The sequence below is a fragment of the Camponotus vicinus genome, unplaced genomic scaffold, assembly GCF_025532165.1.
Source record: "Camponotus vicinus isolate PSW18456_S1 unplaced genomic scaffold, iyCamVici1.0 SCAF_7, whole genome shotgun sequence".
Classification (NCBI taxonomy): Eukaryota; Metazoa; Arthropoda; class Insecta; order Hymenoptera; family Formicidae; genus Camponotus; species Camponotus vicinus.
The window spans coordinates 17,615,611-17,630,115 of NW_028141979.1; the positions used below are offsets into that span (position 1 = coordinate 17,615,611).

Below are 14,505 nucleotides of genomic sequence, written 5' to 3' on the forward strand. Positions count from 1 at the left end.
AAGCAATTGATAGGATTTGTAATTTAAAATAAATTTATCACAAATTCTATCTTGCATTTATGTATTACAGATTCTCGACAAAATGAAAATGATTTTCAAAATAAGTTCAATACTTTGTATGATATATAAAAATACATTATTATGTGTGATCCAAATAAGTATTTGTATAAAATATGAAATAGCACTCATATATTGCGACTTTTATATTAGATTACAAATAGTAAGTCATGAAACTATTTAACACTTACTGCAATAACATCGACTGTATTAATCGCCAATTTTGAATTTAAAAGAGAAAAACTAATTAATTTGTTTTAAGATCATAAGTTTTACTAACAAGGGAAGTGTCACAACTGTCCGGAACCGATTTGATTCTCCTTCAAATATGTTGTTAAATACACAAATCTAAAAGACACGTATTTTTTTATATGTGCGGATTTTGAGTTTTAAGGAGTGAAACACCCCTTTGAAGAAAAACGGTATTTTTCTTTAGGATCGAATATCTGCTAAACTATAAGAGGTAAAGAAAAAAAACATGCAACAAATTTTAATGGCTTGAAGAGTACTTTAAAGTTATATGAACAAAAATTTTTTATTTTTATTTTTATTTTTTTAAACCCCCCACCACTTAATTCTTTTTTTTCAAAATTAAAATTTTTTTACCTAATTTAAAGCTTATTTTTTTCCAAATTCAACCATGTGTAATAAAGTTATGTTACGAAATATCATTTTCGAAAATTAGTTATAAACGCTCCCGTATATACGCTCATCCGTGCTATGTGCGTAAGTAATTACCGTCGAACAATAAGATATATAAAAAATGTTGATGTATAATTTTTATTTATGTTTTCTATGTATTTATAACTGCGTATTGTACATATTTAGATTAACAAAAATATATTTGCATTTTATATTATTCACTCATTATACACATTACAATAATGATATTCGACAAAAAAATGTTTCAAGCATAATGACTTCTTGCACCAAGAACATCTTACTACTGCTATATTATTGCAACCTTCGATATGACATTTTGTTGAAGTTTCGTCAAAACTAAAGTGTACTGGATTTTCAAATTCGTCTGGTCTTTCATTCGTATAACCACTTTTAAACCACGAATATTTAAATAAGTTTTGATATCGTGGGGATGACAATTGATTATGTATCAAAGATTGTAATTTTATTATATTATTTCGTTCATGTAAATTTATATTACTTTCCAACAGTAAAACCGTATCTGAAAATATTTTAGCAAAATTTTTCCAAATTCTGAATCCATAAACATCTAATGGTTGTATTTTTCCTGTAGTTCCTTTCGGTATTATCATAGTAGTAATATGTGTTCCTGGAGGTGTTAAATCCGAAATAGTATTGGGGCAATGTTCAGTCCATGAATCGATAAGAAGAACGCTATTAGGACCAATGTTTGCAAAATAAGCTTCTTCTAACCACATTCTAAAATGATCTGTAAAAAATATAAATGTTAATTTAATAGTTTTTTATGACTCTTATTAAATTGTTAAATGAAATAAGTTTGTTAAAGAAAGTAATTATAAAAGGGAAATACCTGATGTCATTTTACCAGATTTCGATGCTTTTACAATAACATTTTCTGGTTTAAATAAATTTTCTTCTACTCTTGGTCCAAATTTACCATTAGCTTCTTTTAATACAATAAATAAAGGTGACAACAAATTGCCATTACAAGATATTATTGGTTGTATCGTATATGAATGGGTTGTTGATGATATGAATTGCACGACACGTTCTATTTTCTTTTCTCCCTGGTTAGACAATGATCTTCCAGAATGAATTTCCAATTGGAAACCACTTTGATCTGAATTGTAAATATTTTCAGATCCAAACTGTTCAATAAGAGGTTTTACTGTTTCCAGAAAATTATCAGCTGATTGTTGCAAATCAACAGAATCTTCTAATGTTCTTCTAGTGACAAACTTCGTAACTTTTCTTGAAACAATTCGGTGAGACTTCTTGAATCTTGCTATCCAACTGTGAGATGCCTTAAATATAGGATTTAAATTTCCTATTTCTTCTTGAGCTTGTAAAGCCCATCATTTTAGATCAATATCATGAACCATGAATCCTGATTCAACAGCTGCAGTAAATTTATCATGTGTAAATTTGGAGATGTAAGATAATTTTTCTATACGACTTCCACCTGATTGTATTTGTTCTTCCCATCGCCTTAACTGACGTTCAGATGAAACTCTTCTAAATTTACTTTGTACTACTTTTAGAGGACGATTCCTTTTTTTGTCATTTTCATCAGTGTCCCGATGTCGCCAATATTCAACAGCTCGTCTTTTATAAGAACTATCAAAATTTGTATCATCATTTGAACAATGAGGATGAGAATTTAAATTATCTTCATTCCATGCTTCTTCGTCATCTTCAATTATTTCAAAACTATGTAATTTATAAGGTTCTTCATAATCGAGATATATTTCTTCCGTTACTTCCAACCCATTATAATGAAAAACACCATCCAGCAATATTTTTTTTATGTTTTCCTTTAATTCCACTTCTGCTTCAGTTACTGGCGTTTCTGTTAGATATATTGAATTTATTGATACCAATAAAAGTCTAACAACGTTAAGCGGATTGATAATCATATTCAAAGATGTTAAATTGTGCTTTCTATTGCAATAGAAAAACAGTTTACACAGATATTATTACAACGAAAAGACTACACTGATTGTGAGAATTATGCTGCTACATGAACAATTTATATTAACTTATCAGAAACACGTAAACACATAATCTTATGATTCATTTTAACGTAAGATATAAATTTGTTTATGCCAAATATTGCGACATGTATTTATTCGCAAAGATTCAATTGTAAAAATAATAACTTATCTGGAACACGTATATATAATCTTATCTGGAACACGTACATATAATCTTATCTTATTCATTTAACGTAAGATATAAAATTTGTTTATTGCAACATGTATTCGCAAGATTCAATTGTAAAATAATTTTATTATAGGTAGATAAATTTAGAAAAAAATTGTTTTTAATTTTCATAGAAGAAATTAAATATTAAAGAAATAATAAGAGAGCTGGGGGTATATTTAAAAAAATTCTTATTAATAATATTTAAAAATCTTTTTAAAAATCTAAATATACACAATACGCAGTTATAAATACATAGAAAACATAAATAAAAATTATACATCAACATTTTTTATATATCTTATTGTTCGACGGTAATTACTTACGCACATAGCACGGATGAGCGTATATACGGGAGCGTTTATAACTAATTTTCGAAAATGATATTTCGTAACATAACTTTATTACACATGGTTGAATTTGGAAAAAAATAAGCTTTAAATTAGGTAAAAAAATTTTAATTTTGAAAAAAAAAATTAAGTGGTGGGGGGGTTTAAAAAAATAAAAATAAAAATAAAAAATTTTTGTTCATATAACTTTAAAGTACTCTTCAAGCCATTAAAATTTGTTGCACGTTTTTTTTCTTTACCTCTTATAGTTTAGCAGATATTCGATCCTAAAGAAAAATACCGTTTTTCTTCAAAGGGGTGTTTCACCCCTTAAAACTCAAAATCCGCACATATAAAAAAATACGTGTCTTTTAGATTTGTGTATTTAACAACATATTTGAAGGAGAATCAAATCGGTTCCGGACAGTTGTGACACTTCCCTTGTAAGTAGACCTGGAATTAAAGGATTTAAGAAAAGTTACATACAAAAATTTTACCCGAGTTGTATTACAATTTACACATTTTTATTATTATGAAATATTTAATTTTGAAATTAATCATAAGCTTTGCCAAGTAAATTCGGAACTAAAAAAATTAAGACCGACTTACAAAAACTTGGCGTGCTCGAGTCGTATTAATCTATAATTGAAATTAATTGCATGTATATAATTCGCAAACTTTGTAAAATTATGTATATTTATAAATTTGTAAAATTATATGTATTATAATTTGACTCGAGCACGCCAACTTTTTGTAAGTCGCTTTGGTCTTAATTTTTTTAGTTCCAAATTTACTTGGCAAAGCTTATGATTAATTTCAAAATTAAATATTTCATAATAATAAAAATGTGTAAATTGTAATACAACTCGGGTAAAATTTTTGTATGTAACTTTTCTTAAATCCTTTAATTCCAGGTCTACTTAGTAAAACTTATGATCTTAAAACAAATCAATTAGTTTTTCTCTTTTAAATTCAAAATTGGCGATTAATACAGTCGATGTTATTGCAGTAAGTGTTAAATAGTTTCATGACTTACTATTTGTAATCTAATATAAAAGCCGCAATATATTAGTGCTATTTCATATTTTGTACAAATATTTATTTGGATCACACATACTCGGTAAGCAAAATGCGCGCAATTTGCCAGCAGATTGGCGACAGATTTCCACGAAAGTTGCTAGCAGATTGGCATCCGTTATGTCCGCAATAGGCTCACGATTTGCTAGCAAAACCTGCTCACAGAATTTGACAGTAGATTGTCAGCAAAAACCGAGCAGGATCTGCTAACATCACTTGATGTCAAATTGTCGGCAGAAACCGAGCAGGATCTGCGCGCGCGTAATCTGACATCAGATTGGCAGCAGAAACCGAGCAGGATCTGCTAACATGACTTGACTTCAGATTGTCATCAAAAATCGAGCAAGATCTGCGCGCACGTAATCTGACGGCAGATTGGCAGCAGAAACCGAGCAGAATCTGCTGCTTTAGACCATTCATATAAAATGGGACATTTAAATATATTTAAAGGGCCTCTAGGTTATTCTTTTTTATTTAGATTAAGATAAAATGAAAAAATTAAAAATTTATTACAATATTTTTATTAATATTTTTTATAATATTACTATTACATATTCTATTGCGCTCTCTCTATTTATCTATCTAATTTTACTAAATTATAACTATTTACAAAAGAGATTATACAATATAATAAATACATAATATAATAAATATAAAATTCTCATGTACAATTAAAATTAATATTAATTAAAGCACTAGTGCGCACTGGTACACATTGCGGAGACGATGTGTGAGAGCCGCACTGGTACACACTATATGCGGAGACGATATGTTAGAGCCGGATTGCTGGATTTTTCGATGAGCGCGTTTTGATAAACCTAAACAGAACAGAAAATTAAAAATTAATACGGTACACAATTCACATAATTTCACGCCGTAAGTAGGTATACAAGGCGGGTTCTAACACAGGGATCTCAGGGGGGTGAGGTGCGAGGGGATCTCAGCGGCGCGGGGGAATGACGTCACGCAGGATGGAGGGGGTTTTCGGTGGCGCGGGGGAATGACGTCACGCGGGACGAAGGGGATTTCGTAGGCGCGGGGGCTGCGGGGTGGGGCGGGGGACGCTTGTGTTGGATGTTTTATGACAAGTATAAACAATCATAAACCGATGTCCGATTGATAAACAGCGGTATTTGAAGAGGATTGGATATTAGGGCCAGAATTATTTTCCATATTTTTTTCTAGGAAGAATTGCAACGTATCAGCGCCGATGTTCGGCTGCTTTGTACCCTTGCCGCGCGTGTGAGAGAGAACGATAATATCGCGTGCGAAAGAGAGAGAACGATAGCGAGACTTATAATTAGCGCAAAGAATGGGAAAAGGGTAGTGCAAGGGAGAGGTGCGTAAATAATTATACATTTTTCTTTTTGAAATATAAATTTATTTAAAAAAATGTGTATGAGTATTACAAATTGTGTGTGTGTGTGTGTGTGTGTGTGTGTGTGTGTGTACTTAATATTAAAATTATATAAAATTTAAAAATTAATAAAATATAGAAATAAAAAAAAATTATGAATATAAAATATTATGAATATAAAAAAATTTATATTATGAATATAAAAAAAAGGCCGTCGGGCTATGTTGGGGAAGCCGTTTCTGAAAACAGAAGAAAACATATGCATTTCATTAGTTTAAATTATTTAATAATTTATTTTAAGATACTTTTGATATATAATAAATTAAAAGATACTTACAATGTTATCCATGACTCATCTATTTTAATTTATGCAAATAGGGCACATGTTGCAGGGCAATATTTGATTCAAACATTTTCTGCACCCTTTGCATGACATATTCTCCAAATGAACATAAGCTATGGTTCTATGTTCTCGAACAGAAGTTTCTTCAAACTGATGCGGATCTTCTAGAAAGCATTCGGTACAATATTTTGATCCATTTTCCATATAGTAATAGGAAATGCAACATATCTTTGTTGCTTCGTTGTATGTTATTATTTCAGGTATGCTTAAATCTCGCTGTTTCTTTTGTAACCGTTCATCAAGAATATCGTCACTATTGTCACTATCGTAATCACTGTCCTTCGCCAAGGGTTCTATATCAGATCCATCATCTTCCATCTCTCTCTCCTCTCTCTCTATCTCCATCCTCTCCGCCACAACTGGATCCATCCAATAATTATCATCATCCGTATCGTCGTCGATGATAATTACGTTTTCTTCAGCCACCATATCATCGTCGATGATAATTACGTTCTCTTCAGCCATTGCACAAGACCACCGAAACACAGAAGAGCAACGAAAGAAATGATGCTCTAGTGCAGCAGACTCCTCTTCATTATATATTTTTAACATAAACAATATAAACACCAGTATTCCTTTGAAGAGGATTGGATCTTAGGATCCCGCCTTTTTTTTTTTTTGTCGATGTACCTTTGCTTCTCACATTCAAAAGATGAGAAAGGATTGGACGAAATATATAAGGAGGAGGAGGATTGAAACATATCAAATCATAGTACGGAGGCGCGGGGCGGGGGACGCTTGGGGACGTGTTGGATGTTTTATGACAAGTATAAACAATCATAAACCGATGTCCGGTTGATAAACAGCGGTATTTGAAGAGGATTGGATATTAGGGCCGACCCAGAATTATTTTCCATATTTTTTCTAGGAAGAATTGCAACATATCAGCGCCGATATTCGGCTGCTTTGTGCCCTTGCCGCGCGTGTGAGAGAGAACGAATTCTTCCTGAGATGTAAATAAATGATTATTATGATACACCATACTTATTTATTTTACACAAAGATAAAAACAGGTTTAGACGAAATATAGGGAGGATTGAAGCGCATCAAGTCACAGTACGTGATTTGAACGCGCATCGGTTGTCAGAGTATAGCGATATTCTGTTAGAAAGATTTTTGCGCGATTATGCAATGTATGTGTGCAAGTGCTCCATAGAAAACTGTGACATAGTGTGTTAAAAGTGTGTTAAAAGTGTGAAAAAGACAGGAAAAAAAAAGAAAAAAAAACAAAAAAATGGAAAACATCGAACAGACTGAACGCGACCTGGTGGAGCGATCCAACCAAATTGCCACCTTGGGCGAATATTTTGCATGGCTACAACGAGTACATCGAGTCGCTGGAAGAGCAAAGTCGGATCAAACGACTACGATTATCGATCGGGAATCGACAATCGCTGATTGCTCGGATCGCGCGACTCGAAGGTGCAAAGACTCGATTGCAGAGACAGTTTATGCCCAGTGGTGGTAATTACAGTGGCGACAATAACGCGGGTGCCAGATGTAGCGCGCATCAAAATGAACTTGTGTGGCGCGAGATTGATACCGCGTTCGATAACCGTATTCTGACCGGTGCTGTGATTAACGCAAACCATATCGAACCTCGTCAATTTCTCGATGACGCCAAAGACATTGTGATAGAACATGTGCAGGACGTTATAAGAAGACACAACAATGTAAAAGTGAATACTATATTCAATGGTGAATTTGTGTCGGGTGATAAGCGCGCAAATAAAAGTACCAATACGAGAAACTGTGAACTCTTTCGCACATCCGATTTACACGAGTGGTACGAGCGTCGCGTTATCGAACCCACTCTAGCATCGCTGGAAGAATTTCAGGAACGCGATAGTGGCTGGGCATTGTCACGAATACAAAATTTAACTGTAAATATAAATAAGTATAATCCTATGCGCGCGGGATGTTATATTAAATTGCCGCGAGAAATTATGATGAAGAGAGCTGTAATTAATGTACAATCCAGAGACAATGCGTGTTTCGCGTGGGCAGTGGTGGCCGCTCTATATCCCGCTGAAAGAGACACGAATCGGGAATCTTCATATCCCCACTATACGACGGTGTTAAATGTACAAAATATTGAGTTTCCGATGACGTTGAACTAAAAAAGTTTGAACTTGTCAACGATATTTCGATCAACGTCTACAGCATCGAGAAAGAAAACAGCATTGTCCCGATACGTCTTTCGGAACAGAAGCGAGATAAGCACGTCAACCTGTTGTATGTGGAAGACGGCAACAGCGTCGGGCATTTCGCTTGGATCAAGAACTTATCCCGGCTCGTGAGCTCGCAATTGAGCAAACACAAGAATCATAAATATATCTGCGATCGGTGTGCATAATTTAAATAATTATAAGTTATGTAGCAAATTGTATATAAATCTTTAATTTTTAAAAAATTTTTATTTTCTTTTATAGATGCTTGCATTACTTTGGTTCGGACGACAAGCAGTCGCATACTGTCGACTGTGGAAAGATGAACGACTGCGCTATCCGGTTACCGAGCGATAAGGACAAGTGGTTATCGTTTAACAATTATAACAGGAAAGAGCAGCTTCCATTCATCGTGTACGCCGACTTGGAATGCGTTCTGGCCAAGATGGAGGAAGAGAAGAATATGTGCCAGCACCATCAAGTATTTAGCATAGCATATTATATACATTGCTCGTACGACGACTCATTATCCGCATACCATTCGCGTCGCAGTACCGATTGTATAGTATGGTTCGTCGAGCAACTTAAAATGTTAGCATTTCGTGTACAAAATATTTTAACTACTAATGTCCCTATGGTAGATTTAACATTCGAAGAGTGTGAAAAATTTAATAGCGCTACTCAATGTCATATATGCGAAAAATCGTTCGCGCAAGACGATACACGCGTACGCGATCATTGCCATTTGACTGGACGGTACAGAGGTCCCGCTCATTCAAATTGTAATTTAAATTATAAAGAGTCTTTCTGTATTCCGATAGTGTTTCATAATTTATCCGGTTATGATTCGCATTTCATTATCGAGGAAATAGCCACAGCGTTCGAAGGGAGAGTCGAGTTACTTCCAATAACGAAAGAGAAATATATATCGTTTACCAAAAATGTCGATCTTAAGGAAGAAAAACCAAAACATCAAGTAAAATTACGCTTCATCGATTCATTCAAATTTCTTACGGCAAGTCTCGATAAATTAGCATCTTATCTAGATAAAGATAAACTAGATATTTTAAAATCAGAATTTCAAAATTTATCGAGTGAAAACTTCAAATTATTAACACGAAAAGGTGTGTTTCCATACGAATACATCGATTCCGTTGACAAGTTGCAAGATACATGTTTACCACCGCGCGAATCATTTTACAGTTCCTTAACCGGTGAAACTATATCCGAGAGCGATTACGCGCACGCCGAGACCATCTGGACGCGATTCTCCATTCGAACGCTAGACGAATATAGCGATTTATATCTTAAAATCGATGTCTTGTTATTAGCCGATATTTTTGAAAACTTTCGCGACAAATGTATCGAAAGTTACGGACTCGACCCTGCGTATTACTATACTCTACCCGGATACACGTGGGACGCCATGTTGAAGCATACCAAGATTACGTTTGAATTGCTTACCGACATCGACATGGTCATGTTTATCGAACGCGGTATACGCGGTGGTCTGAGTCAGTGTTCCAACAGATACGCGCGTGCTAATAACAAGTACATGGAGTCATACGATCCATCGAAACCATCGTCGTACTTGATGTATTTCGATGTAAATAACTTATATGGATGGGCAATGTGTCAACCGTTGCCTTACGCCGATTTTCGATGGGTCGACGACGTGTCAAGTTTTGACGTATCATCGATCGCGCTAGATTCGCCTACAGGCTATATCCTCGAAGTCGATCTCGAGTATCCACAACATCTTCACGATGCGCACACTGACCTACCGTTTTGCCCGACACGCGACAAACCACCTGGCAAGCGGGAATTCAAACTGCTTGCAACGCTATACAATAAGAAACGCTACGTGATACACTACCGCAACCTGCAGCAGTGTACGCGTCACGGTCTTCGCGTTACAAAAATACATAGAATTTTACAGTTTTCTCAATCTCCCTGGCTTCGAAATTACATAGAACTCAATACACATTTTAGAACATTGGCTAAAAACGATTTTGAAAAAAATTTATACAAATTAATGAACAATGCGGTGTTTGGCAAAACGATGGAAAATGTGCGCAATCGCGTTGATGTAAAATTACTAACGCACTGGGACGGGCGGTACGGTGCAGAGGCAATGATCGCTAAACCAAATTTCCACAGCAGAAGCGTCTTTTCGGAAAATTTAATAGCTGTGGAATTGCGCAAACTCGAGGTGAAATTCTACAAACCAATCTACGTGGGTATGTGTATACTCGACATATCCAAGACATGTTTGTACGAGTTTCATCACGAGTATATGACGTCAATGTATCGCGACAAATGAAAGGTCATGTACACCGATACCGATAGTCTCATATATCACATTGAGTGCGAAGACATGTACAAAAATATGAAGCGCGACGTCAGCAGATTCGACACTAGCGATTATGCTGCGAACAATGCGTACGGTATGCCGCTCGTAAATAAAAAGGTATCGGGTCTAATGAAGGATGAAAAGAATGGTGCCATAATGACCGAATTTGCCGGGCTCAGAGCAAAAATGTACGCGTTACGAGTCGATGGGAAAAAGGATACGAAGAAAGTTAAAGGCGTCAAGAGCAACGTTGTCGCGAGAACGATAACGTTTGACGATTTACATACGGTGTTTGAAAGAAGAAATTGAAATGACGCGCCAGCAGTCGTGTATACGATTGAAATTGCACCAAGTATACACAATCCGCGAGACAAAAATTGCTCTGAGTCCGTACGACGACAAGCGATATATCGTACCCGAAACCACCGATACGCTACCGTGGGGGCATTATAAGATACCATTGTAAAATGTGTGTGTGTGTGTGTGTGTGTGTGTGTGTGCGTGTGAAAGAAATATTAATAAAGATTTTTGTATTTTTTATATTTCATATATTTTTTATATTTCATATATTTTTATGTAATGCATATCTCATACATCTTATATTAAAAATACATGTACTATCGCAAGGAATATTGATAAGGATTTTTATGTATATTTTCATTTTTCAAATATTATATATGTCATACACATATATTTTTCCAGAAAATTAAAAATAAACACTGTATGAATTAAATCACATTGTCTTTATGTATCCAAGAATTGTGCGAATTGTCAAATCCCAACCATTTCACGTAAACCTCGTCACCCCTCCTACGCAGTACTTTCTCCACGAGATACACGTCCGGATAATTCGCGCGATGCAACTCGTGCTCGTAGAACGCTCCAGCGATAGGTTTTTTGCGATAATCCTCAAGTAGATAGCTTACGGGATTAGTATGCTGCACTTTTACAATTTTAAACACTTCGGTTGTCCAATTTGGCGTGTAACCTTTCTCAAAAATTGTCTTGTACTTGCTAACGCGTACCGAGTCACCTACTTTGAATTTTGCGGGACCCGCGATATTTACACGGTTATACACAGTAGCCAAGAATCTTTCAGCGACCGCGGGGGTAACGTCGACGGGTCGCATACCGATCGTTCGATGCTTGCGCGCGTTGTAATCCGATACGAGTCGCGGCAACGCGCTGATCCACTTGTAAGATCCGTTTAGCGTAAACATCTTCCACATGTCGTTTTTCAGCGTGCGATTGAATCGCTCAACGATCGATGCCTTCAATACTGAATATGTAGAATAGTGATTGATGTCATGTTTCCGCATGAGCCGTTGCACGTCAGCGTTATAAAATTCCTTCCCCATATCAGTCTGTAAGTTTTTCGGCTATCTTTTGCTATTTCGAATTATCTCAGCGATAGCGTCAGCTGTCTCGCTTCCGCCTTTACTCTTGAGTGGTGCGGCCCACGCGTGCTTGCTCAACGCATCGATGACTGTGAGTATGTAGTGGTAACCTCTGTTGAAACGAGAATATGGACGCATCTCGACAATGTCAGCTTGCCACAAGTCATCGTATCCCCGCACTATGACGTGTCTTCGGGGAAAATTTTTTCTCGCCGGCGCGTGCAATTCGTTCACCAACTGCCGTTTCTCTAAACTATGTTGTTTCTTCGCTTCCTTGGTTATTCCCGATCGCCGATCCATCGTTGTTTCGATTCATCGATCAAACGATGTGTGCCCCGAGTATCACCGTGCGTTTTATCATTCGTTACTGTTCGATAGCCGTTCGATAACCGTTCTTGCCCCGTTCGATAGCCGTTTCTGACCCGTTCGATAGCCGTTCGTTACCGTTCCTACCCCGTTAGTTGCCGTTCCTGCCCCGTTCGATAGCCGTTTCTGACCCGTTCGATAGCCGCTCGTTAGCTGTTCCTGCCCCGTTCGTTGCCGTTCGATAGCTATGTTCGCAGCCGTTTGTTGCCGTAATTGACCCTGTTGGTAGTCGCTTCTAAGTAGTCCGTAGCCTCGTTCACAGTCATTTCTGACCCGTTCGCAGCCTCGTTGGCAATCCTTTCTGACCCGTTCGTAGCCGTTCCAGAGTTGTATGCCGCCTCGTATGTAGCCGTTCCTGACGTATTCATAGTCTTGTTCGCAGCCGTTCCTGAGGTGTTCATAACCTCGTTCGCAGCTGTTCTTGAATTGTTCGTAGCCTCGTTCACAGCCGTTTCCTCTTCGATCACTGCCACTCATTGTAGTTCGATAACCCTTCGTTCGATAAGCCTTTGTAGATGTCAATAATTGTACAATAGCCGCTCCTTAGCCGCTCGTAGCTGTTTCTGAATTAGTGTTAATCACACGCTGAAGCTCGTTTATCGCAGTCTGCAAAGCACGTCCTTCTCGAACACAGTCAGCTTCTCGTCTGATTCTTTCTGCTGATTCTTCAACGTTTTAACGCATTGTTCCACGTACAGTTTGTTGACTGCATCTGTATCAGCCTCAGGTTGCGCTACACGGCGAATCTTGCGCGACCTCGCGTCATAGTACGTAGCGACGCGATACAGAGCGTTTTGACGCAAGTAACTTGTCACCGATTTACCCCAATGATCGCTTGTTCTAATTGCTTCATTTCTCTGTTCGAATAATCCAAATTTGTTGATGGGCATTTTTTTTTCTCGATGCGAGTGACGTCGATCGACTGATCAGTTTCGTTGAGACACCGTTTAATTTATAATAAGGCCGACATCGCGAAGTTCCTCTATAATCGACAGGATCTCGTTGTCGTGAGCGTTGTGGCCAGCTCGGCGCGAAGCGTCGAGCAATCGTAGACGATCCACTAGCTCGTTGGGATTGTCCCAGTGCACGTAATCGATCTTATTGTCGGTTAGTGTCATCGCGCGAGGCATGGATACTCCCGTACCGCATTTTTTCTTTTTCGATTCGATCGACATCAACGGTGCAATTATGTGTTTATACTTGTATCCCCTGTTGCTCTTTAATTGACCTTGCGCATCATATTGACGTTTATGCGCACTCGTCGCCATTAATATGCTCTTATATTTTTGCATATCGTCCTCAGTGTATATGTCATCATCGGGAATTATTTTGAAGATCAACTCGTATAATCCAGGTGTACCAATGTACCTCACTTTGTCTATGATTATAGAGTCATCTGCGCCGATGTCGAATCGTTTGTTACCGAGCCACATTTCATTCTTGTCGAAATAGACACCGTACACGTAATCGATCTGGGTTTTTTTGTCGCCACTAAGGTGAGCGCTCATGTACTTTTGTGCCAGTGGCCGAAGTGCTCTCGTAACATTTTTTGATCTTCCAACATTTGTAACATGTTTCGAACAGATGGTGATTCGAGCGGGTTGCCCGTGGTTTCGAAAACATTTTCGATTGCGAGTGATTCGGGTATCGTGGGTTGTACGATTCTCGTTGTCGCGGACGGTGTGGAGGTTATCAGCGGTTCATCCGATGTATGCGATGTCGATAAACGATTCGCCTTCAATCGTTGTCTCTTTTTCGGTGTCATATCCTTCTCCTCCTCCTCCTTCTCCTCCTCTTCCTCCTTGTACCGCTTGATGGGTAACGTTTTAATTATAGCGTCAGCGTTACTTTCCGGCTCGTTTTTCACCGCGATTAAGCTAGAGTTGTCGACGATTTTTTGTAGTGGCTCGATAATAGGCCTAAAATGGGTCTTGACCGCGATATCGTCGTCGATCTTACCGGTCTTCAAAGCGCGATGTTTCTTGCGGATCGATTCGCTCGTTTTCTCAATCTCCCTCGCGAACATTACCGCTTTCAGCCATGTCGACAGAGTGTGTTGGCAGCGACTAATCGTTTTGCGGTATCGCGAACACGTTAAATCCTTTTCTGTATCGCCCGTTCGTAAATGAGCTG

General features: G+C 37.3%; 1 protein-coding gene and 1 pseudogene across 1 annotated transcript in view; both read right to left on the reverse strand.

Moving 5' to 3' along the window:
- LOC145974706 (uncharacterized) overlaps positions 1-14,505 on the reverse strand; it is a 138,482-nt gene that overhangs the window by 39,652 nt on the left and 84,325 nt on the right. The window lies entirely within an intron of this gene.
- LOC145974744 (uncharacterized) lies at positions 778-2,636 on the reverse strand (annotated as a pseudogene).